Genomic DNA, 26,618 nt, shown 5'->3' on the forward strand with positions numbered 1-26,618 from the left:
TGCTGCCGCCACCGAGAAGCCTGTGTGCGAGCACAGGTCACACCTCCCCTCCCGGGAGCCTGTGCAGCCCGCCAACGCCAGGGTCCCGGGATCCAGGGACAACTTCCCCAGGAGAACGCACGGTGCGGCCTCTGCCGCCGCAGGCTCGCCCCGCACTCCGTGCCCCTCCCTCCCCCAGGCCTGAGTGAGCTAGAGCCCCCGAATCAGCGGCTCCTTTAACCATGTCTTGTCTGAGCAAAGAACAGACGCCCTCAGGCGACCTACACACAGAGGCGGGGCCAAATCCAAAGCTGAACCCCCGGGAGCTGTGCGAACAAAGAAGAGAAAGGGAAATCTCTCCCAGCAGCCTCAGAAGCAGCAGATTAAAGCTCCACAATCAACTTGATGTACCCTGCATCTGTGGAATACCTGACAACGAATCATCCCAATTTGAGGAGGAGGCCTTTGGGAGCAACAATATATATATATTTTTCCCTTTTTCTCTTTTCGTGAGTGTGTATGTGTATGCTTCTATGTGAGATTTTGTCTCTATAGCTTTGCTTTTACCATTTGTCCTGGGGTTCTGTCTGTCCATTTTTGTTTCTGTTTTTTACTTAAAAAGCTTTTATTTTTCTTAATAATATTTTTTAATTTTAATAACTATTTTATTTTACTTTATCTTATTTTACTTTATCTTCTTCTTTGTTTCTTTCTTTTTTTTCTCCCTTTTATTCTAGCCATGTGGATAACAGGCTCTTGGTTCTCCAGCCAGGAATCAGGGCTATGCCTCTGAGGTGGGAGAGCCAAGTTCAGGACACTGGTCCACAAGAGACCTCCAAGCTCCCTGTACCTAGAGATCTCCATCTCAACGCCAAGACCCAGCTTCACTCAACGACCAGCAAGCTACAGTGCAGGACACCCTATGCCAAACAACTACCAAGACAGGAACACAACCCCATCCATTAGCAGACAGGCTGCCTAAAATCATAATAAGGCCACAGAACACCAAAACACACCACCAGACGTGGTACTGCCCACCAGAAATACAAGATCCAGCCTCATCCACCAGAACACAGGCACTAGTCCCCTCCACCAGGAAGCCTACACAACCCACTGAACCAACCTTAGCCACTGGGGACAGACACCAAAAACAACGGAAACTATGAACCTCCAGCCTGCGAAAAGGAGACCCCAAACACAGTAAGTTAAGCAAGATGAGAAGACAGAGAAACACACAGCAGATGAAGGAGCAAGGAAAAAACCCATCAGACCTAACAAATGAAGAGGAAATAGGCAGTCTACCTGAAAAAGAATTCAGAATAATGATAGTAAAGATGATCCAAAATCTTGGAAATAGAATGGAGAAAATATAAGAAACGTTTAACAAGGACCTAGAAGAACTAAAGAGAAAACAAACAGAGATGAACAACACAATAAATGAAATTAAAAATTCCCTAGAAGGGATCAATAGCAGAATAACTGAGGCAGAAGAACGGATAAGTTACCTGGAAGATAAAAAAGTGGAAATAAATACTGCAGAGCAGAATAAAGAAAAAAAGAATGAAAAGAATTGAGGACAGTCTCAGAGGCCTCTGGGACAACATTAAATGCACAAACATTCGAATTATAGGGGTCCCAGAAAAAGAAGAGAAAAACAAAGGGACTGAGAAAATATTTGAAGAGATTATAGTTGAAAACATCCCTAATATCGGAAAGGAAGTAGTTAATCAAGTCCAGGAAGCACAGACAGTCCCATACACGATAAATCCAAGGAGAAACATGCCAAGACACATGTTAATCAAACTATCAAAAATTAAATATTAAACACAGCAAGGGAAAAATAACAGGTAACACATAAGGGAATCCCCAAAAGGTTAACAGCTGATCTTTCAGCAGAAACTCTGCAAGCCACAAGAGACTGGCAGGACATATTTAAAGTGATGAAAGAGAAAAAACTACAAGCAAGATTACTCGACCCAGCAAGGATCTCCTTCAGATTTCACGGAGAAATTAAAGGCTTTACAGACAAGAAAAAACTAAGAGAATTCAGCACCACCAAACCAGCTTTACAACAAATGCTAAAGGAACTACTCTAAGCAGGAAATACAAGAGAAGGAAAACACCTACAATAATAAACCCAAAACAATTAAGAAACTGGTAATAGAAACATACATATCAATAATTACCTTAAATGTAAATAGATTAAATGCTGGAACCAAAAGACATAGACTGGCTGAACGGATACAAAACCAAGACCCGTATATATGCTGTCTACAGGAGACCCACTTCAGACCTAGGGACACATACAGAATGAAAGTGAGGGGATGGAAAAAGATATTCCATGCAAAGGGAAATCAAAAGAAAGCTGCAGTAGCAATTCTCATATCAGACAAAATAGACTTTAAAACAAAGACTAGGGCTTCCCCAGTGGCACAGTGGTTGGGAGTCCACCTGCCAAAGCAGGGGATGTGGGTTCGTGCCCCAGTCCGGGAAGATCCCGTGTGCCGTGGGGCGGCTGGGCCTGTGGGCTGTGGCCGCTGGGCCTGTGCGTCCAGAGCCTGTCCTACGTAGCAGGGGAGGCGACAGCAGTGAGAGGCCCGCGAACTGCAAAAAAAAAAAAAAAAAGACTATTACAAGAGACAAAGGACACTACAAAATGATCCAGGGATCGATCCAAGAAGAAGACATAACATTTGTAAATATTTATGCACCCAACATAGGAGCACCTCAATACATAAGGCAAATGCTAACAGCCATAAAAGGGGAAATCCACAGTAACACAATCATAGTAGGGGACTTTAACACCCCACTTTCACCAATAGACAGATCATCCAAAATGAAAATAAATAAGGAAACACAAGCTTAAAATGACACATTAAACAAGATGGACTTAATTGGCATTTATAGGACATTCCATCCAAAAAACAACAGAATACACATTCTTCCCAAGTGCTCATGGAACATTCTCCAGGATAGATAATATCTTGGATCTTGGGTCACAAATCAAGCCTTGGTAAATTTAAGAAAATTGAAATCATATCAAGTGTCTTTTCTAACCACAATGCTATGAGACTAGATATCAATTATAGGAAAAAATCTGTAAGAAATACAAACACATGGAGGCTAAACAATACACTACAAAATAACCAAGAGATCACTGAAGAAATCAAAGAGGAAATCAAAAAATACCTAGAAACAAAGGACAATGAAAACACAATGACCCAAAACCTATGGGATGCAGCAAAAGCAGTTCTAAGCAGGACATTTATAGTTATACAAGCCTACCTTAAGAAACAAGAAACCCCTCAAGTAAACAACCTAACCTTACACCTAAAGCAATTAGAGAAAGAAGAACAAAAAAACCCCAAAGTTAGCAGAAGTAAAGAAATCATAAAGATCAGATCAGAAATAAATGAAAAAGAAATGAAGGAAATGATAGCAAATATCAATAAAACTAAAAGTTGGTTCCTTGAGAAGATAAACAAAATTGATAAACCATTAACCAGACTTATCAAGAAAAAAAGGGAGAAGACTCAAATCAATAGAATTAGAAATGAAAAAGGAGAAGTAACAACTGCCACTGCAGAAATACAGAGGATCATGAGAGACTACTACAAGCTACTCTATGCCAATAAAATGGACAATCTGGACGAAATGGACAAATTCTTAGAAATGCACAACCTTCCGAGACTGAACCAGGAAGAAATAGAAAATATGAACAGACCAATCACAAGAACTGAAATTGAAACTGTGATTAAAAATCTTCCAACAAACAAAAGCCCAGGACCAGATGGCATCACAGGTGAATTCTATCAAACATAAGAGAAGAGCTAACACTTATCTTTCTCAAACTCTTCCGGAATATAGCAGAGGGAGGAACACTCCCAAACTCATTCTATGAGGCCACCATCAATCTGATACCAAAACCAGACAAAGATGTCACAAAGAAAGAAAACTACAGGCCAATATCACTGATGAACATAGATGCAAAAATCCTCAACAAATTCCTAGCAAACAGAATCCAACAGCACATTAAAAGAATCATACACTGATCAAGTGGGGTTTGTCCCAGGAATGCAGGATTCTTCAATATACGCAAATCAATCAACGTGATACACCATATTAACAAATTGAAGGAGAAAAACCATATGATCATCTCAATAGATGCAGAGAAAGCTTTTAAAAAAATTCAACACCCATTTATGATAAAAACCCTCCAGAAAGTAGGCATAGAGGGAAGTTTCCTCAACATAATAAAGGCCGTATATGACAAACCCACAGCCAAAATCACCCTCAATGGTGAAAAACTGAAACCATTTCCACTAAGATCAGGAAGAAGACAAGGTTGCCCACTCTCACCACTATTATTCAACATAGATTTAGAAGTTTTAGCCACAGCAATCAGAGAAGAAAAAGAAATGAAAGGAATCCAAATTGGAAAAGAAGAAGTAAAGCTGTCACTGTTTGCAGATGACATGATACTATACATAGAGAATCCTAAAGATGCTACCAGAAAACTACTAGAGCTAATCAATGAATTTGGTAAAGTAGCAGGATACAAAATTAATGCACAGATTTCTCTGGCATTCCTATACACTACTGATGAATAATCTGAAAGAGAAATTAAGGAAACACTCCCATTTACCACTGCAACCAAAAGAATAAAATACCTAGGAATAAACCTACCTAAGGAGACAAAAGACCTGTATACAGAAAATTATAAGACACTGATGAAAGAAATTAAAGATGACACAAATATATAGAGTGATATACCATGTTCTTGGATTGGAAGAATCAACATTGTGAAAATGACTCTACTACCCAAAGCAATCTACAGATTCAATGCAATCCCTATCAAACTGCCACTGGCATTTTTCACAGAACTAGAACCAAAAATTTCACAATTTGTATGAAAACACAAAAGACCCCGAATAGCCAAAGCAATCTTGAGAAAGAAAAACAGAGCTGGAGGAATCAGGCTCCTGCACTTCAGACTATATTACAAAGCTACAGTAATCAAGACAGTATCGTACTGGCACAAAAACAGAAATATAGATCAATGGAACAGGATAGAAATCCCAGAGATAAACCCACGCACATATGGTCACCTTATCTTTGATAAAGGAGGCAAGAATATACAATGGAGAAAAGACAGCCTCTTCAATAAGTGGTGCTGGGAAAACTGGACAGTTACATCTAAAAGAATGAAATTAGAACACTCCCTAACACCATAGACAAAAATAAACTCAAAATGGATTAAAGACCTAAATGTAAGGCCAGACACCATCAAACTCTTAGAGGAAAACATAGGCAGAACACTCTATGACATAAATCACAGCAAGATCCTTTTTGACCCACCTCCTAGAAAAATGGAAATAAAAACAAAAATAAACAAATGGGACCTAATGAAACTTCAAAGCTTTTGCACTGCAAAGGAAACAATAAACAAGACGAAAAGACAGACCTCAGAATGGGAGAAAATATTTGCAAATGAAGCAACTGACAAAGGATTAATCTCCAAAACATACAAGCATCTCATGCAGCTCAATATCAAAAAAACAAAGAATCCAATCCAAAAATGGGCAGAAGACCTAAATAGACATTTCTCCAAAGAACATATACGGATTGCCAACAAACACATGAAAGAATGCTCAACATCATTAATCATTAGAGAAATGCAAATCAAAACTACAATGAGATATCATCTCACACCGGTCAGAATGGCCATCATCAAAATATCTACAAACAATAAATACTGGAGAGGGTGTGGAGAAAAGGGAACCCTCTTGCACTGTTGGTGGGAATGTATATTGATACAGCCACTACGGAGAACAGTATGGAGGTTCCTTAAAAAACTAAAAATAGAACTACCATACGACCCAGCAATCCCACTACTGGGCATATACCCTGAGAAAACCATAATTCAAAAAGAGTCATGTACCAAAATGTTCATTGCATCTCTATTAACAAAAGCCAGGACATGGAAGCAACCTAAGTGTCCATCAACAGATGAATGGATAAAGAAGGTGTGGCACATATGTACTATGGAATATTACTCAGCCATAAAAAGGAATGAAATTCAGTTATTTGTAGTGAGGTGGATGGATCTAGAGACTGTCATACAGAGTGAAGTAAGTCAGAAAGAGAAAAACAAATACCGTATGCTAACACATATATATGGAATCTAAAAAAAGAAAAAAGTAAATGGTCAGAAGAACCTAGGGGCAAGACGGGAATAAAGATGCAGACCTACTAGAGAATGGACGTGAGGATACGGGGAGGGGGAAGGGTAAGCTGGGACAAAGTGAGAGAGTGTCACGTACATATATACACTACCAAACGTAAAATAGATAGCTAGTGGGAAGCAGCCGCATAGCACAGAGAGATCAGCTCGGTGCTTTGTGACCACCTAGAGGGGTGGGATAGGGAGGGTGGGAGGGAGGGAGATGCAAGAGGGAAGAGATATGGGGACATATGTATATGTATAACTGATTCACTTTGTTATAAAGCAGAAACTGACACACCATTGTAAAGCAATTATACTCTAATAAAGATGCTATAAAAAAAAAAAAAAGGGAAAATCTGTCCCAGGAGCGGATACATACTCATAGGTCTCTAACCACATGTAAATGTAAAGCTTTTCTAAAGAGCACTCTCATTACTGCTTTCAGTTCTGCTACTCGAGATACTTCTGTGTATCCTAAAATCAAGACAAGTTAGACCATAAGGAGGACTGTGGGAGATGACTGTCCTCCCCACAAATGAAATAAAACTAGTTTGTTATGAAGTGAGAAATCCCAGTAGCTTTATAATACAGTTTCCATTGTCAATCACACCTCTTAATGGATGCATAGCCCCCAGCAACCTCCTAGTCCGTTTTTTGGATGCTTAGTACAAAATATGCTGAGAATTTCTTTTTCTCCCTTGCTGTTCTAACTCGGTATGGCATTTTCTATTTCAAACACATGTCTAAGGACATTTCTAGGGATTTAGAGGTAGGAGATACAGAAAGGCCCACAGGAAAAGTGACAGTCATCAAGTCCTCAAGACACAAGCTGTGCAGGTAGCAGGCAGTTTCTCATAATTGAGCTGCAACTTTAAAAAACTTCGTGTCATGGACTGAATGTGTGTTCCCCCAAAAGTCGTTATGTTGAGCCCTAGCCCCCATTGTGATGGTATTAGGAAGTTGGGCCTTTGGGAGGTGGTGAGGATTAGATGAAATCATGAAAGGAACCCTCACGAATTCACGAATGGGATTAGTATGCTAAAGGAGTCAAGAGAGAGTTTACTTCCACTCTGCTCTCTGTCACATGAGGATACAAGGAGAAAAGGGCAGTCTGCAACCCAGAGGCAGGTCCTCACCAGAACCCAACCAACCTTCCACTCTCATCTGGGACTTCCAGCCTCCAGAACTGTGAGAAATAATTTTCTGTTGTTCATAAACCATCCAGTCTATGGTATTTTTGTTATAGCAGCCTGAATAGACTTAGTTGCATGATCCAAAAGTGTATTAATGTGAAAAAATGATTTAAAAAGCATATCATTGTGAAACGAGTTTAGCATTTTCGGAGAAGTTTTAAATTTACAGAGAATCTGTAACAGAGTTCCTTTAAATGGTAAGTTTTCTTGGGAATTTTGTCAAGGTGTGCTCAATATTTATGAAGCATTTTCAGTATGACAAAATATATTAGAAATGCAAAAATGCAAGGGGCTGCCCTATGGAAGTTCACAGAAATGGTGGAAATGAACCTGTATGTTAAATAATTGAAATACTGTGTAATACATCTTCTAATCAGATAAGATCACACAGATTAGCATGATGAGATGAAGTGATTAGCCAGGCTTGGAAGAGTAAGGGAAAGCTACATAACAGAGAAGATGCTGGAGTGACCTGTTAGAGGATTAATAGAAGTGTGCTAGATGGACATGTTAGAGAGAGGCATTCTGAGGAAGTGAAATCACATAAGATACTTGAAACAGTCTGGTCAGTTCAAGACACTGTGAGGCAATGAGTGTTGGAGGTTATGAAGAGGCTGGCAGAGGAGAGGCTGAAGCAAGGAAGTGGCATGGGTCTGCCCACTCTCCCCTAGGATGTAATAACAACTTTAACCATTTTTAAGTTATTTCACATCTGTCAACCAAGACTACTTTCTTCCTCATTTAAAAGATAAATTAAATGCCATAAGAAGAATTTAACTTCACAGTTTTTATAACAGTAAGCTATGACCAGAACTCAACTCTTTACCCTACAGTCCTTTCTACTGGACAACAGGAGCTTCCGAGTGAAACCAGAATTGATTTCTACCAAAAAAAAAAAGAAAAAATTAACTTTTCTGGCACAAAATGGCAAATGGCTGTTTGCAAGGAAGAACAAAGTCCTTATCATCTCAGAACAAGAAAGCAACAGGCCCTAAACTGCACACACCTTTCCTTCAAGCCATGAACCCCTGTCCTGGTGTTCCAATCTGAGCTGATGGAGGCCCTCCTGCAATACCACTATGTCAGTCTCACAAAAGAGAGGTTGTCAGTGGATCCATTAAGGTTCTTTGGCTGCAAGCAAAATAAATAGAATTTGGTTATCTTAAGGCAGAAAGGGACTTATTTGAGAGACCTGGGATGGCTCACGGAAGTGAAGGAAAGCAAACATGACATACTTCTAAGAGGGCCCAGCTAGAGCACCTTCAGGAATCATAATGTACTACAAGAACTCTGGTCAGTCCCCTCCTAACACCCTCATCAAGATGGAAGAACTGCAACTATTTTTGGTCTTTCTCATTTCCCTTAAGATTCAAAATCCAGGGACAGATGATCTGATGCCACTAGCTTGCACCCCTAGTCTACCCTTTAGCCAAGGGAAGGCAGGGCACCCAAATAAATACTGTATGATGAGGGAGAGAGAGTTTTCCTAAGCAAAATCAGGATGCTGATACCAACATGAGAGAGGAGACACTGAGCCAACAAAATCAATCAAGGCCACCATAATCCTTTATCATTTTTCTGCAAATGCTATCACACACCTGGCAACTTAGTCATCCCACTTGTTCACTGAAATCTACACCCTGTACCCACATAAATAGGATGAGATGGAAGAGGTATTACAAGGGAGGGAGGCATGAGAGTAGAGAAGTTAAGAGCAAGATCCAGGGAAGCAAACTATGGGATCAAGTCTCAGTTCCACCATTTACTAGTGGTGAGAATTCAGCCACGTTTCTTAAATTCTCCGTGCCTCAGTTTTCTCAGCTATAAAAATGGGATGATAATATTAGAGCTATTGGCAGAAAATATGAGCTAAAGCATGTGATGCATTTAGTGCTATGCTGGCATCCTATAAGCACTCAGTAAACATTAGTTATTATCATTTCACTGTCTGGCACTGTGACATCTATAGATATTTTTCTCCTCCTTTTAAAAGTTCTTGTTTTGATTCTTGTTTTCTCTAGACCCTCTTACATAACATCACAATGTCACAATGTCATACGAAATTCAGGGTGAGAAGCATCTTTGCTTTTCTTTACCATCTTGTTTCTCTCCTACCTGAAAAGAATAGTCAAGACACCATTTACATTTCAAACTAACATTCTGTCGCAATTATTCAGCATGGGCAGCATTCAAAATATACCTTCAGTGATTTTTTTTTCTGAGAGGTATACAACTAAGGTTAATAGAGGTGACATTTTCAAAATACATCTGCCCTGAGCCACATAAAAGAGGGCACAGGGCATAGGACACACCCTGATATTAAAAGGCCTAGCAACTAAAATTAATTTTACAAGCTCCCACACATGACAATTTTCATTGACTCTGATTTTTCTATCTAAATTACTTTTTTCCCCTTGTTCAGGGAGGTCTAATAAAAATGAGTAGGAAGAAGAAAAATCCTTTCATTTGCAAACCATTGCACAGACACCACCTGCACCTTTTGAGCATTTAAAAGTAAATGACTTTGTCCTTTTGTTGTTCCTTTTTTCTCTGTTTTTCTCTGCAGAGTTGAGTGACAGCAGTATCAGTACAAAAATAAAATACCTATTTCCCCTCATCAAGTCTCACTGCTTTTTAAATTACCTTCGATAGTCTTCATCTGTAAATACCCTATCTATGAGAACAGATGCCTTGAAATTTGCTAAAGAAAAGGGTAGCTTTCTCTGCTTTTTAATCAAAAAAACATATCTTCAACATAAGTAAAACAGAGGAAGATTTCTGATTTTTGAAAAACTTTCTGGCCCTAAAAGGCTTATTTTTTTAACTTGTTCAAACTTTAAGATAGAGGATAAAGTTCAAAATTAGACTAGACAGTTTTTTGTTTTTGTTTCAATTACATTCCTGGGATAGACATTTGAAATAAACTTCAAGCTAACAAATTGTTGTTCAAAATGTTCTCAGAAGTATTTCAAAGTCCAAGATTATGTCTTTATTCTCTTAACAATTGTTTAAGAGTTTATCTCCATTAAATCATTCAAATTATTATTCAAAAGCAGCTACCTGCTTTTGACTCTTAACTGGCTCTGGTGACTTAGTATTTTAATGCATAATTTTGCTTTTAAAGTTCTTTAAATTGGCTTAATGCTATTTACGTATTACATAATTCAAAGACTAACAAACCAAGATATTAGAGAAGGAATTTTTCCGTTCTTTCATTTCTTAATTAAGACTGCAGTACTCACATAAGAGAGCTCTAGATAATCTAGACATCTCTAGAAATAGGCTAGTTGCCCCATCTTATAGGAAAAAGGAAACAAAAAGCTGACAAAATTTTAGATATCATAGTATGACATGACGCCTTGCTTGGTGCCAATTTTGCCCCTATTCTCTAACCTTTTTCAATTAAGCTTATAATTTAAGAGATAGAGTAATGGAGAAGTTTAACAGGGTGTCTCTGATTGTAGATCTTCCTGATGTCTCACAAAAAATAATTCTCATAAATATTCACACATAATAACGATTTTTTGAAAAAGCTTAAAGATGAACAAATATGTTATTTCCAAAATCTGGGAGGATTCCCACAATGCTATGGCTTATGAAATTGGACAAAGAAAAAAAAAATGCTTTAGTTCATCAGACAGAGCAACCCAGATAACAGGGAGGAAGAGATTTACTCCTTTTCCACTCTGGTCTGATGCCTGAGAGACCCAGGATCTGGACAATAAGAAAAGAGGGTGGGCATTCAGCTACTAAAAGAGATGGACAGGACACTGCCTGTTTCTACCCTCTCCTTACTGGACCACTGGGTTTCTGCTATTGGCCAGCATCCACCTGCCCCCTTAACAATTTCAGAAGAATCCCCCCTATTGTGTGTTGTATTCATTTCCTAGGACTCCAATAACATATTAAAACAAACCACGTGGCTTAGAACAACAGAAATTTATTCACTTACAGTTCTGGAGTCTGGAAGTCTGAAATCAAGGCATAAGGAAGTCCATGCTCTCCCTGAAGGCTCTAGAGGAGGATCCTTCCCTACTTCTTCCTAGCTTCTAGTGGTTGCCCGCAACACTTGATGTGACTTAGCTTGCAGCTACATCACTCCAATCTCTGCCTCTATTGTCACATGGTGTTTTCCCTGTGTAGCTGTGTCCAAATTTCCCTCGTCTCATCAGGACACCAGTCCTTGGATTAGGGGCCCACCCTAATCCAGTACACCTCATGTTAACTGGATTACACCAGACCCTATTTCCAAATAAGGTCACCTTCACAAATTCTAAGGGTTAGGACTTGAACATATCTTTTGAGGGGACACAATTCAACCTACAACGTGTGCGTTTTGGTGTGAGGCAGTGCCCTGTGGCCCTGTACTGCAGAAGGAGTCAGACTGTCCCACTTTCCACCCAGGCACATGACCTGATAGATCTCAGCCCACTGGATGCTCCCAGCCCCTATATTAAAGTTTGACCAAGTGGCACAAAGGTGAAAGACATTTAAATTTCATGCCCAAATGCAGCAGTGATGCCCATCTAGTATCCCAATAATTGTACAAGTCTCTAATTTCTTCCAAAATATCAAATCCCTCTGGCTTATGCGACCCAGAATCAGTTTGTCATTTGGGGAGAACAACTCTCAAAAATATAAATAGGAGACATATAAAGAAGAAAGGCAGAGATATATCTCCCACAGAAGGTGTGGTCTCTGCAAGAAAAGAATGTGGTCAAAGAAAAGCTAAGAAAGGAAGATCTTGAAAGAAGTACCTACTGAAGTATGTATATGGAATCAGTTCGAAATGTTCAGGGTCCAGGCAGTAGGGTTTAAGAATCCCTGTATCTTGGAGCTTGGGATGAACACACACACACTACTATATATAAGATAGATAACCAACAAGGACCTACTGTATAGTACAGGGAACTCTACCCAATATTCTGTGATAACTTTTATGAGAAAAGAATCTAAAAAAGAATGAATATATGTATATGTATAACTGAATCACTTTGCTGTACACCTGAAACTAACACAACATTGTAAATCAACTATACTCCAGTAAAATTAAAATATTAAAAACAAAATCCCTGTATTTAAATCTATAAAGCATCGGAAAGAGAGCTACTTTCTTATGGTTGATTTGACACAAGAATTTAACAAGCAGGGAAGAACCATGAGAAATGTACACAACCCTCTGCTGGTGAACATTGAATCTGGATAAGTGTCTCCTGACTGGGGGATAGAGAGATAGACAGAGAGGGATGTGTCCTCAAAGAATGATGATATATGCAGAACATTCAGAAGAAAAATCGCACTGAAGAATTATAAGAAGACCATGACACTGAAAGGGATCTACTAGTAGAAACAAAGGAAAAACATTATAAATGCTACAGCACTCCTCAATAGGATGCCAGAATATATAACCTGTGTAAAATAAGAGCAGAAAATCAAATGCAAAGTAGACTGAGAAGAAAAAAGCAGTATAATGCTATGAAAATATAATGGAATGAAATAAATCAATAAAATTTAAATTTAAGAGTTTAATAATCCATGGATTAAAGACTATGTATTAAAGAATAGAATTGACAATATTGTGAAAATTGGGCATGGAGGTATGTTAGGTTTAGTTTGGTTTGGTTTGATTTTCCATCAAGACAAAGGTAAACACCTATCAGACTAAAATGCAAATCATGCAAAATACCAAGTAGAGTTGGCTCCTACTCCTAAATTCCACATTTATCATGCATCTCTTAACAGAGGTGTCTTCTACAATTAAAGTAAGAATCAAGTGAGGAAAAAAATTCCTTTGTGTCTTGAAACACTACAAACTGTATTATAAACTGACAATTGGTTTGCCATATTTATCTGATACTTTGAAAGAATAGCACAGGGTTTTAGATCTAAATCTTTGAACAAGTCAATTTGGAAAGATGAGCCTAACTGAACACGTATTTGAATGGAAATGGATAAACTAAACCTCAACATGCTGTGAAAAGATAGTATACAGTAAAGCCTCATAGAAACATCTTCTTATACCCTTTCCTCCTCATCTCAACTTGTTCCATAAAATAGAAGCTTTCGTCAAAACTTCAGCTTTCTCTAGGAAGAGCTGGATAAAAAAAGCTTCCACACTTCTCTTCACCCGTTATTGGATTCTCTCCATAGGAAAAAAAGCTATAAATGGTTGGGGAGTTTGGTGACAGTCTGACATGCATACATTTACTTTCTTATACTGAAGTTCTCAACTAGGGGTGATTTTGGCTGCCAGGGAAGATTTGGCAACATTTTGGCTGCCAAGGGAGATTTGGCAACATCTGGAGACATTTTTCATTTCCATGACTTTGGATGGGGGTTGGAGGGCAGATACCACTTGCATCTGGTGGGTCAAGGCCAGGGACGCTGCTAAGCACCCTACAACACACAGGACAGCCTCCCACAACAAAGAATCATCCAGCTCAAAATGTCCATGCTGCAGGGTTGCTGCACCACATGGAGACCGCTGCTTCTTCATGGTCCTGTCTCATGTTCTTCCTTCTTCTTGCCTATTTCTACTTCCCATCTCATGAAATGAGAAAATCAAGGAGGATCTACTTAAATTTTCCACCTTCACCTGGTTGGTAAGCTGTATCTGCATGAGAACCAGGAGGCCCTGTTTGTTCATGAGGTATCAATATGGCTTTGTAAGTGGCAGTTTGAATCTCACAGAAGATGAGCAGGCAGATTGGCCACGATATTTGCTGTGATAGGATCACTCTAACAGAATATGTGATCAGCCAGTATCTCTTCTTCTAATCATGGGAAAGACTCAGAGAGAGAGATGGGTTTGGAGGGTGGGATCAAGATTTCTATCAAGTGTAAGATACTTATTGGATATCTAAATGCAAATGTCAAGGAAGCAATTGGACATATGAGTTTGGGACTCTGGGAGAGATGGAATTGGAGATGTAAATTTGTAAATTATCAGTGACAGTTATTTGAAACCATGTAACTGGGTGGATTCTTTAGGAAATCAGGATAGATTAAAAACAGAGGACTGAGAACTTAACATTCCAGTGTATCAGTATTTGGAGGTCAGAAAAAGGGAGAAGAATCAGCAAGAAAACTGAGAACCAGAGGCTGCACAATTTAAGGAAGCTGTCTTCTGAGAGAATGAGACAGACATTCAGAGAAAGGAAAGGACTGAAGGAACCCTTGAGAGATGGAGAGAAAGATCTCAGTTCTTGTCTAGATGGACATTAATTATTTTCCCTGTCCAACGACCAGCCCTAAATCTTAGTTTAGGTTCCCCAGAAGCAGAACCTGAGAAGAAGTTAATTATTAAGGCTGTACTCTCAGGAAAAAGGGAGTGAGGGAAGAATGATGGGAAGCGGGGAAAGCTAATCAAGGTTGTGCTCTCCGCTAGAACTTTGAAACATGACGTGCATTATGAACTTATTCCCTCCTTGAGAAAAGAGGCAGCCCTTTGTGCCCTTGAATCAGACAGTCACGAGATGCAAGCTGCTGAAGAAAGGGGTGATTTACTTTCCGGATGAGCTGTTTCCTTTGGTGAAGGCAATTAACTGGAGAAGAGGGAAGCTCTGAGCTGTTAGCAGCCAACAGTCATAGCAGCTCAGGGATGGATGCCCCAACTTGGTAAATGGATCTGGGAGGAGCACCAACAGCACCTACCGCATTTCTCCTGTTAATAAACCTCATTGTTCCCTCAGGGAAGCACTCTTCCTTTACTCTCAGCTTGTTCTAGTGGGGTTGACTCTACTCTTCCCACCCCAACTCCAGTGATCAATAGACATGAGCAAGGCTTCCAACTAACAGGGTCGTAATTATGGGTTTAGCCACCAGCTCATGACCCAGTTTGAAACGGTGAGGGCCAGACCCAGACTTTTTGTAAGAACTCTTAGGAGAGGGAATATCTGTTCACTAGGGTTGCTAAGATCTGAGGATGTAAGCCAAAGTTGCAACTTTATCACCAGAAGGAAGGAGCCTACCTAAGAATGAAGCCAAATGAGAGGAAAGCTCTGTTTAGGGACAGAGACAAACTCCTGACCTTGTCTGTGCACCTGGATACAAAAATACTGATTCACTCATGCTTTTTAGGTTTGTGACACAATCCCTCTTGCTTTGGCCAGCCTGAGTTGAGTGTCTGTCTCTTCTACTCACCTGGAGGTCTAGCTATACTGCCTTAAACTGACTTCTCTGTGATTCCCCTCTCTTATTTACAGTAAGTCCTCAAGCAAATTTGAATAGCTCTCTTTTCTTTGCAACCAAACATGCACTGACACATATAATATACACAGATTAACTGTTCAAAGATTATAATACAATTAAGTGAACAACCTCAAAATAGCACCAAACATACTTTGATCTTTCCTAGATGACATAGAAGGCCCTTCAGAATAATCCAGTGCCTTTGGGTTATGTTTTATAAGGTACCTTGAGGATTCTTTTAAACTCTAAACTCTCAACTTTAACCTGACTACTTCATTTAAGTGCTTTCCAGTCATTTCATTGTTTTTTGAATCTTCTTACATTGTTTCTTACATTACAAATATCATTATATTTTCCATTTGGAATAAATATTAAAGGGAGAAAAACAGATTTTTTACTGGCATTTTTCCAAAATAAAACAAAAAAACTATCCCTTGATCCACTGCTGTGTGAAAAGTCAATATTAGGACTAGAGATTGTGTTCTACTTTGGTTGTGTATGTTCTTTTGTCTGATTTAACTTATATAAAATGCTATAAGAAATCAGTTATTTCTACTGTAACTATTATAAAATGCTAGTTAGAAGTCACTTATTTCCTCTACTTAACCCATTGTTCACAAAACATTTATCAAAATTTTGCTAATATACACTGATCCAGCACAAATCTAGGGAGAAAATATATCACAACTGACCTTGTTGAAAATCTAACAGTTTCATTTAAGCCCTTATTCATATCTGTGCATGTGTCCTTCTACATTATGGTTTCAACACACTGAAGTTGTTCTTTGACCCCAAAATGGCCTTGTTCATTCATTCATGTTGATTTCAACCCCATGCAGTTATAGCAAAGGCTGAATACTGAGTCCCCTGCCCAAGCCTCCTCTCTCATAAACATTCATAGCCATCTGACTAGGCATTAAGCTATTGATAGAACTATACAAGTTTAACTTTTTAAAGAGAGATCAATGAGAGCAAATAGGTCATAAAGAACCTTAGATATTTAGTGCAAAAATAATAATTAATAATAATAATATCATGCATCCAAATAAATGCTACGAATGCAATTAGAAAGACTATGCATGATGAGATAAAAAGGCTACTGGGAAAAATGTGATGATGGATAGATTTTTGTGCCTGTTTGTTTTTTATTAATATGACATCACTCAGTTACAAGAGTCCTTTTCTCTCTGCATATTGTAGCCAGAGGAGAACCTTCAGAAGGGATGAGTTTTCTTTGATTCCACCTCCCCACAATCCTCTGAGCTCCTCTGGGAGCAATGTCAATTATACCATCGTCAATGCAAATGGCATTTTAAAGAGTTAGTACAGCGGGCAGAGAATGTTAATGCTGCTCAGAAGCGCCAATGTGCACTGCAGACTTTCCCCTAAAGTCTGCAGCCCATCATATGCCTTTATTCATTCAGATCTAATCCTATCAACTGAGAGGACAGGCCACTGGCTTGCTCTCTGCCTTTGTCACTCAAACTTACCCATTAAAAACAATCCATTTTCTAAAGTCGGACAGTGTGGAAATCAGGTTTGGCAGCCAAAAGATAAACTCCTATATACAGAGAATGATAATGAGAAGCCTGCTGGCTTTCTTGCTTGATGGGTTATTCTTATTAAGATAAAATGTGTTCCAGAAGTGACTCAGAAACATGGAAATAAGCTAGTCCATAAAAAGTTATGGGAGCTCAGGCTTTCAAATTAAGGAAACAAATATGATGAACATGAACTCAAACTCAGTAGAAAAGTGTCATCACTAGAAAGTCCTTCTTCTATTGTGTCTTCTAATGTTGCAGTATTATAAAGACAAATCTCATTCCATTATCATGAGAATTTAGATGGCTTGATAATTGAATCATCTCTACTAAGCTCTTATGTAATGAACGCTTCATTTGTGGTAACAAATAAAGCCTATAAATAAATAATTACCTTACTTTGATGGAGCATCTACCATGTACAAGGCACTGTGCTAGGCATGGTAAAAGGCATAAGAAAGTGTAAGATGAAAGACACAGGTCTTACCCAAAGAAATAATGTTGTATTAGAGAAAACAATAACAAGAATGCAAGAAAAGATATAAAACTGTGGAATGTCATACAAAGCAAATGTGTGTATACAGCAATCCTATAGAAACTCAAAAAGCAATAAAGACATGGGAATAGCCCATACTGGGTCTGATTAAGATCAAGTGATGGACCTTAAGTCTTAGAATATTTATTTTATTCTCTAGGTAGTGAAGATCTAAAGAATCTTTGAGCAGCGAGGTGACATGGTGAAGCATCAAAGGAAGATAATACTGTTAGTAGTATATGTATTGGACTAGAAAGAGAGTTTACCCACTGATGGTATATGAAATGATTTTAGGTGGTACCTGAACATGGAATTAAGTAATATTGAATTACACAGTGAAAAATATATTCTATTTTAATTTTCATTTTCAGAAGACTTGAAGGAGTTTTGGGTTTGGTACTAATATGACTTTAACAGCTCTATAACACTTTGTTAATATCCTTTTTAACAAAGAGAGAAAGCAACCACATCCACTTCAAATTCAATAAAATTGTTTCTATTAAATCTGCATTTACTTTTATATTTACCATCTATTTATGGCAAATGGCACTCTTTTCCTAGTTATATAAATAAATATAAATAATACTATAAAGCTTCCATTGCAAATAAAATAAAAATTAGTTAATTTAAGGGGAAATTAAGTATATAATAGTACACGTGTTATGCATATATAGCAAAAATCAAGAAATGGAATGCAACTGAGTTAAGTTTGGAAAACACAGACCTAGGCTAGGAGCCACTAAACATTTTCTTAAAGAAATACTTGTACATGTGCAAAAAAAGTTTGTTCCAATATGTTCACTACAGCCTTGTTATAATAATACAGAAAAACTGAAAAAAACCTAAATATTCCTAAATAGAGAAGAAGTTAAATAAAATATGGCACCACTATTTTAGATTACTTTGCAGCTGTTCAAAGAACAGGAAAGAACTATAATACATGTATTTATGTGGAAAGATCACCAAGTCTAAAAAAAAAAGCAAACAAAACAACATAAAATCATGTGTTTGATACAATCCCAATTATTTTTTGAAATATGTAAGTAAGTGCATGTAAATGCACAGAAGAAGAACTGGAAAAATAATCATGATAGTTAATATTGTTTAGCTCAGGGGAAGTGAACGTGGAATCCAAAGGTGGGGGTGGGGGGAAGATAGCCACATCTTCGTTAATTTATTGCTGGATTGTTTGAATTTAAATTCATGTATTTTTGAATTACTGTTGTAATTTTTTAAATACTTAAGAAAACAAGGGAGACCTTCAGGTAAATTTCCATTTATTTAACTCGCTCCCAAAACTACACTAAAAGATCAGAAAAAAACTTTTTAAAGGGCACAAACCACAAGGACAAAGATAAAAGGAACAACTGCAGCACAGTTTTGAAAGCTGGATGAGTGGGAAAGAATCTAAAGAAAGCTCAGTCCTAAACCACCAGTGGAAGAAGCCAGGAAGAAACTCAATATGCTTTGCAGAATCTACAAAGGCTCTAGAATTGGCAACATTAGGTCCTCTGGGAATGGATGTGGAAGTGAAATTAAAAACAAGAGGACAGTTGGAAAGATGGTTAAAGAAGTACTTGGAGAATTCTGAAATTCAGTTACACCCCTATCCCTTCCCTGTTCCATACAGTCAGTCTGTTCATTATCTCTGCCCCAACAGGATAAAAGGGGCTTATCCTCTACAGGAAATAAGATAGGTTTACTCTCTAGATGGAGAACAAAAGGCATAGATAATTAAGGGTGAAGATAATAGATGGAAAATATTATAGATGGAAAAAGAGGGATTCTCCATCAGGAGTTGCCTCAATGAAAGGGCCCACTGAGATCAAACTACAATGGAGCCCACAGTCCAGAAGCCCCACACATGCGCTCAGGAGCTTCCTGTCAGCTGTGTATTGCCCCAGTCTTGAAGGATCACCAACATCAGAAAAAAAGACTCAAACATGTAAGGTAGGGTTTGAAAGAAATAAAAGCAACTTGGAGGACACAGTCTTTGCAAGGAGAATAAAACTTTAAACAAACTATCCTTGCTTTACTCAAAAGATAAGGCAAGCTATAATATATATGAAATAAGAACATGGTACTATTAAAAGAAGAAAGAGGAGGAAAAGAAGTGGGAGGGGAGAAGGAAAGGGAGAAAGAAAAGGAAGAACAAAAAAAGAGCTACTGGGAAAAATAAATATATACACACTTATATGTACATAGTACATATACATACGTGTGTGTTTATATACAGGGGTGTGTGTGTGTGTATGTAACTCAATGGAATAGATAAAAGAAGGCGGCGAGGAAATCTCCCAGAAATTGAACAAGACTTCAGAGAATACTTGTACCTGTATTTATTATATTTATGTGCTTTTTTTTCCAGAGTGGTTTGCTCGTAGATTAACACAGTATACTTCATTGGCCCATTTGTGTATCTTGATCTTTCAATTTCCCAGTTTCCTCTAACACTTACCATTCCATTATCACCTCAAGGGCTAATTTTTCTATAGAAAGTTCCAATTCGTATTTCCCATTTTGACTTCCAATCCAATTTCCCAATCTAAAAAAAAAAATGTTAGAATGTAAATCTCTCATTTCTCTGCTTTTGGCCCCTGGAGAGGATGAAGTCAACTCTTGTAAAACAAAAGGAAGAAAGAATTTAGTTTTTATTTGTTTATGTCAATTTCTCCAACTTGAATGTAAATTACATCTCATAATCATGGACTCTGTTTTGTTTTCCCACTGCTGGAATAGTGCCCAATGAAATATAAGAGGATGGAAAATACTTCTCCAATGAATGACTGAACAAAAGAACAAACATATGCCAGGTGGATGTGTCTTTTACAAGCACCATTGCAACTTGGGGAAAGAATGGATATAGTAACAAAGAAGCAGTGAGAAATAACTCTGACAACCACAGACTTTATCTCTTATGACACTTGTTTTGAAAAATCTCAAGTAAGTTATCTCTGCAATTAACCCCATTTCCCCAGCATAACTAATCAGACCATACTTGGAGGTACAATAGTCAATCTCTGTAATGACTCTCCTTATATACATATTTGTGACCCAGGGATTCCCATCTGTTATAGGATACCCTTAGGAAAATTCCCTATATGGGCTTATGAGCCCTCACTCTGGCCTCATGACAAGCATTTTTTTCTTCTTCTTGTTAGAAGCAGATGGTTCAACAGGCTGTGAGTTATTCTTTTTCACTTAATGCTTTCTTAATTTTAGCAAAGTAATGCATCCACGTGGCTTTCAAGTCACAATCAGATGGTGGGGTAGAGAGTGGGCCATTTGGTTGAGGAATACCCAACTGTCAGCATTTGTGGGTTCCTCCTGTTGGGGGTATAAGCCTGGCTGTCAGTATTCTGAAAGCATTTCAGGAGAATAGGGATAGGGGAGCTCACCATTCAAGCTACAGACATTCAACATCTCACTGTGATCCCCAGCTGTACAAACCTCTCCAGTGTGAACATCCCATTTTCTACCAGGATAGACAAGGAGCAGCTTCTAGGCTAAGAGGGCTAAGAGAGGTCATCTAGGGGTCTAAATGCTCATGACACAGAAGTTTAAATGAATCCCCATTTTTCACTTCTTGCCATGTTCCCTTTTTAAAACTACCTGGTATCTCTAATACCTGCACCTTTCTAGATGCCAGGACATAATTTTCCTCTTCTCTCATTGGCTTCATCCACTGCAGGCTTTAGTTTCAGCTTTCTCAGGTTGGCTAATTCAGTGTCTACTATTCCATCTGCATTCCCTTCCCAAAATGTCCTGTGTTGTCCTCTTCTGTTTCACTCTTTTAAATAAGCACATATTTTTATTCATTTTGGGGGACTTAGGAGGGTGTGAAAATAAATGCATATGTTCAATCCTCTGTATTTAACCGGAAGCCCTTAGTCAATGTCCACAAGTCAATGCCTATGTGCACTTCTAAGAGAAAAGTTGTATATCTGCATTGAAAAAAGAGAATGTATAATGTCTTTAAGTCTACTGCTCAAGGACTCTTTCTTTAGAAACTATGTATTTGCTTTTTTCAAGATTTTATAAAACAATAGTGGGGGGGTGGAGTCAAGATGGCGTACTAGGAGGACGCAGAATTCATGTCTCCTCACAACTAGGGCACCTACCAGGCACCGGTGGGGGACAGAGACACCTAAGGGGGTGGGAGGAACCCCCAGCAGCCAGGTAGGGCATGGAGCGTGGGGGGAGGAGAAGTGGAGGCAGGATAGGACTGGCACCCCTCAGGGGCGGCTGGGGGAGGGGAAGGGATCCCACGCTGGAAGGGGGAAATTGGGGAAACACTGGGAGGGCAGAGGATCAAAAGAGAGTGTGGCCAGGTTTCCCCTGCCCACTTGGACCCCCAGGAACCTGCTGAGATCCCAGGCCTGATCCTCTGCCCATGGAGGCCCCCTCCAGCCGTGCAGGTCCTGAGGGAGTGGGAGGGAGGGAAGGGGGAGCAAAAGTAAAGGCCGGACCTCTGGGATTGGCACCCCTGAGGGGTGGCTGGGGGAGGGAAGGAGTTCCTCCACCCAGTGGGACCCACCCATGATTACAAGTCAAGCGGCGACGGGGGAGACCCTGGGGGAGATGGTCAGGGAGGGGCATGAAGGAACGGAAGGGAACGGGGTCAGTGCTTTCCCTGTTCCACTTAGGCACCGGGAAGCCTGCTGGGCTTCTGGGCCTAATCCTCTGCCCTCGGAGCCTCCATCCTGCCATACAAAGCCCAATCCCCGCCCCTACACCCCCACCCAGGGCCCCACTTCTACACTCCCACCCAGGGCCCCACCTCTACACTAGGAGACCCCCTCCAACGCACTGGGCCTAAACCCCACCCACACACCCTCACCCAGGGCCCCACCTCTAAACTCCAGAACTCCACACTCCAGAGGCCCTCCTTCCGATGTGCTGCCTCTCCTCTTCCATGCAGGTCCTACGCAGAGGCCCCGCCCCACGCTTTAACATCACCCCGCCTAGGGCCCACCTGCAGGGCCTTTTCGGTCCTAAGCCTAGGCCCTGCCACACACTGAAAACTCACCCCCCCACACACCTAGGTCCCATCCACCATAAACCCCTTCCCTGCCTAAGGTCCACCTCTCCATCCCCCCCAACCGCCCCACCTAAACCCTACTCCCATAGCCAAGGCTTTTTTTTTTTTCTTTTCATTTTTCCTCTTTTAGATGGGGGTTCTGTTTTACCTTGTTGATTCATTGTTGTTGATTCTTTTATATTTTTACTAATAAATCTTTTATTTTTCTAATTTTATTTTATTCTTTATACTTTGTTAGTGCTCTCTCCTTTTGACTTGTCTGCCCCCCCTTCTTTTTTTTTTCTTTTTTCTGTTGTGGTTTTATTTTACCTTATTGTAGTTGTTTCAATTATAGTTTTATTTTTCCTAATATATTTTTTATCTTTCTAATTTTTTTTTTATTCTTTGATATTGTACTGCTCCCTTTTTTCTTTCTTTCTTCCTTTTCTTTTGTTTTTTTCTTTACCACACCACAAAGCTGGCAGGATCTTGGTTCCTAGGCCAGAGGTCAGGCCCAGCTCCTGTGGTGGGAGCTCTGAGTCCAAATTGCTGGATTAATAGAGAACCTCAGACCCCAGGGAATATCAATTGGAGTGAGGCCTCCTGGAGGTCCTCCTCTCAGCACCAAGACACAGCTCAATCCAAATGCCTGAAAACTCCAGTGTTCGACATCTCAGGCCAAACAACCAGTAAGACAGGAACACATCACCACACATCAAAAACCAAAAAAAAATTAAATGACAAAAATATTTATTACATACAAAGGAGCAACGTACAAACCTACAAGACCAAATAAATGAAGACGAAATAGGCAACCTACCATGTCAGAGTAATGATAGTAAAGATGATCCAAAATCTCAGAAACAGAATGGAAAAAATACAAGAAACATTTAACAAGGATCTAGAAAAACTAAAGAGCAAACAGTAATAAACAGCACAATTACTGAAATTAAAAACACTCTAGAAGGAGTCAATAACAGAATAACTGAGGCAAAAACAAGGATAAGTAACCTGGAAGATAAAATAGTAGAAATAACTACTGCAGAGCAGAATAAAGAAAAAAGAATGAAAAGAATTGAGGACAGTCTCAGAGACCTCTGGGACAACAATAAACACACCAACATTTGAATTATAGGGGTCTCAGAAGAAGAAGAGAAAAAGAAAGGGACTTTAGAGAAAGAGAGAAAAGAGAAAGAGAAAATATTTGAAGAGATGACAGTTGAAAACTTCCCTAACATGGGAAAGGAAATAGTCAAACAGGTCCCGGAAGCACAGAGAGTACCATACAGGATAAATCCAAAGTGAAACATGCTGAGACACATATTAATCAAACTATCAAAAACTAAATTCAAAGAAAAAATATTAAAAGCAGAAAGGGAAAAGCAACAAATAATATACAAGGGAATCCCCATGAGGTGAACAGCTGATTTTTTAGCAGAAACTCTACAAGCCAGAATGGAGTGGCAGGACATATTTAAAGTGATGAAAAGGAAAAACCTATAACCAAGATTACTCTACCCAGCAAGGATCTCATTCAGATTCAACAGAAAAATTAAAACCTTTACAGACAAGCAAAAGCTAAGAGAATTAAGCACCACCAAACTAGCTTTACAACAAATGCTAAAGGAACTTCTCCAGAGAGGAAACACAAGAGAAGGAAAAGACCTACAATAACAAACCCAAAACAATTAAGAAAATGGTAATAGGAACATACATGTCAATCATTACCTTAAATATAAATAGATTAAATTCTCCAACCAAAAGACACAGACTAGCTGAATGGATACAAAAACAAGACCCATACATATGCTGTCTACAAGAGACCCACTTCAGACCCAGGGACACATACAGACTGAAAGTGAGGGGATGGAAAAAGATATTCCATGCAAATGGAAATCAAAAGAAAGCTGGAGTAGCAATTCTCATATCAGACAAAATAGACTTTAAAATAAAGACTATTACAAGAGACAAAGAAGGACACTACATAATGATCAAGGGATCAAACCAAGAAGAGGATATAACATTTATATTTATGCACCCAACATCAAGCACCTCAATACATAAGGCAAATGCTAGCAGCCATAAATGGGAAATTGACAGTAACACAATCATAGTAGGGGACTTTAACACCCCACTTTCACCAATGGACAGATCATCCAAAATGAAAATAAATAAGGAAACACAAGCTTTAAATTACACATTAAACAAGATGGACTTATTGATATTTATAGGACATTCCATCCAAAAACAACAGAATACACTTTCTTCTCAAGTGCTCATGGAACATTGTCCAGGATAGACCATATCTTGGGTCACATATCAAGCCTTGGTAAATTTAAGAAAATTGAAATCATATCAAGTATCTTTTCCAATCACAATGCTATGAGACTAGATATCAATTACATGAAAAAAACTGTAAAAAATACAAACACATGGAGGTTAAACAATACACTACTAAATAACCAAGAGATCACTGAACAAATCAAAGAGGAAATCAAAAAATACCTAGAAACACATGACAATGAAAACATAACGACCCAAAACCGTGGGATGCAGCAAAAACAGTTCTAAGAGGGTACTTTATAGCTATACAATCTTACCTCAAGAAACAAGAAACATTGCAAATAAACAACCTAACCTTACACCTAAAGAAATCAGAGAAAGAAGAGTCAAAAAAAACCCAAAGTTAGCAGAAGGAAAGAAATCATAAAGATCAGATAAGAAATAAATGAAAAAAAAGGAAAGAAACAATAGCAAAGATCAATAAAACTGAAAGCTGGTTCTTTGAGAAGATAAACAAAATTGATAAACCATTAGCCAGACTCATCAAGAAAAAAAGGGAGAAGACTCAAATCAACAGAATTAGAAATGAAAAAGGAGAAGTAACAACTGACACTGCAGAAATACAAAGGACCATGAGAGCTAACTACAAGCAACCATATGCCAAAAAAAGGAAAACTTGGAAGAAATGGACAAATTCTTAGAAAAGCACAACCTTCGGAGACTAAACCAGGAAAAAATAGAAAATATAACCAGACCAATCACAGGCACTGAAATTGAAACTGTGATAAAACATCTTCCAACAGGGAGACTTCCAAGATGGCGGGGAGTAAGATGTGGAGATCACCTTCCTCCCCACAAATATATCAGAAATACATCTAGATGTGGAACAACTCCTACAGAGCACCTGCTGAAAGCTGGCAGAAGACCTCAGACTTCCCAAAAGGCAAGAAACTTCCCACGTACGTGGGTAGGACAAAAGAAAAAAGACAAAACAGAGACAAGAGAATAAGGACAGGACCTATACCACGGGGAGGGAGCCATGAAGGAGGAAAAGTTTCCACACACTAGGAAGCCCCTTCACTGACAGAGACGGGGGCTGGTGGGGAGGGGGGAAGCTTCGGTGCCACGGAGGAGAGCATAGCAACAGGGGTGCAGAGGGCAAAGTGGAGAGATTCTCACACAGAGGATTGGTGCCGACCAGCACTCACCACCCTAAGAGGCTTGTCTGCTCACCTGCCGGGACAGGTGGGGGCTGGGAGCTGAGGCCCGGCCTTCGGAGGTCTGATCCCAGGGAGAGGACTGGGGTTGGCTACGTGAACACAGCCTGAAGGGGCCTAGTGTGCCACAGCTAGCCAGGAGGGAGTCCTGGAAAAAGTCTGGAACTGCCTAAGAGGCAAGAGACCATTATTTCAGAGTGCGCAATGAGACGGGATTCAGAGCACCACCTAAACGAGCACCAGAGAAGGGCACGAGCTGCAGCTGTCGGCACGGACACCAGAGATGGGCATGAAACGCTAAGGCTGCTTCTGCAGCCACCAAGAATGCTGTATGCAATGATAAGTCACTATGCACACCTCCCCTCCCAAGAGCCTGTACAGCCCGCCACAGCCAGGGTCCTGTGAACCAGGGACAACTCCCCCGAGAGAATGCA

The 26,618-nt window shown here is 39.4% G+C and overlaps 1 long non-coding RNA gene across 1 annotated transcript in view; it reads right to left on the minus strand.

Annotated features, from left to right (window-relative positions):
* Positions 1 to 2,408: 2,408 nt before the first annotated feature.
* Positions 2,409 to 26,618, minus strand: part of LOC132518566 (uncharacterized) — a 129,506-nt gene continuing 105,296 nt past the window's right edge. Inside the window, exon 3 of the long non-coding RNA XR_009539917.1 lies at positions 2,409 to 2,583. This is a non-coding gene — a long non-coding RNA (uncharacterized LOC132518566). The remainder of the gene's footprint in view (positions 2,584 to 26,618) is intronic.

The sequence above is a fragment of the Lagenorhynchus albirostris genome, chromosome 3, assembly GCF_949774975.1.
Source record: "Lagenorhynchus albirostris chromosome 3, mLagAlb1.1, whole genome shotgun sequence".
NCBI lineage: Eukaryota > Metazoa > Chordata > Mammalia > Artiodactyla > Delphinidae > Lagenorhynchus > Lagenorhynchus albirostris.